The 854-nt window shown below is 33.5% G+C and overlaps 1 pseudogene; it reads right to left on the reverse strand.

Annotated features, from left to right (window-relative positions):
• Positions 1 to 255: 255 nt before the first annotated feature.
• Positions 256 to 854, reverse strand: part of LOC102827164 — a 2,288-nt pseudogene continuing 1,689 nt past the window's right edge.

Below are 854 nucleotides of genomic sequence, written 5' to 3' on the forward strand. Positions count from 1 at the left end.
TGCTCAAATTATTTTTTTACATTTCTTTACATGTCAAGTTTTCTTTGACAAATTTATACAAAATGTTAAATTGCTATTTTAGGACTTAGTTTATATTTACGTAACCATTAGGGGTTATGTAACAGAATACCCTGTACTGATGTTCACCAGGAAAACTTCCTTTAACCCTTAATGGTTTATACCTTCCCTTTAAAACGTAAAAACATTTTAAAAATTAAGTTGTCACTCAAGAAAAGATAATTCTAAAAAAATTAATTATAATGAAACATCTATAAATTCTTCTTCACTTCTGTTACAGTGGAGCAATTTATCATCTAACCCATAGTGGTCTCTCTAGTCAGTAAGACTTTGTTTCTTATTCTCCTCAGACAAAGCTGACTACAACTCATAAAGTAACAGCTGGCGGCACTTCCTCCACTTCTGTCTTAGCAACTGTATCTGAGACAGGTCATTCTTTGATCTATACATTTTGACTAGTTTTAACCTCCGAAGAAAGTCTTCTTTCTCTTGAATCTGCTTCATTCACCAAATTTGCTTTTTCTTCCTGTAATCGTTGTTTGGGAAGATTCTCTCTGGCAAAATTATTTTGGAGAGCACAATCTGATTTAGATTTATATGCGCTGATATTCTTGAAGGTACTTTTCAAACATGTACTTTCTTCAGATTCACTGTCTATGTGTTTAAACTTTCTTGATATTCCAAGCAGTTTTCTTCTGTTGAAGATTATGGTTTCTCTGCAAAAATCAGATCAATTTCTTCATCCTCTACTTTAAGTCGTTTTAACTACACCATGTTTGTTTTGTTATGTGCCATCGAGTCGGTTCCGACCCATAGCGACCCTGTATAGGGTTTCC

This window comes from Chrysochloris asiatica, unplaced genomic scaffold (genome assembly GCF_000296735.1).
Source record: "Chrysochloris asiatica unplaced genomic scaffold, ChrAsi1.0 scaffold00114, whole genome shotgun sequence".
Taxonomy (NCBI): domain Eukaryota; kingdom Metazoa; phylum Chordata; class Mammalia; order Afrosoricida; family Chrysochloridae; genus Chrysochloris; species Chrysochloris asiatica.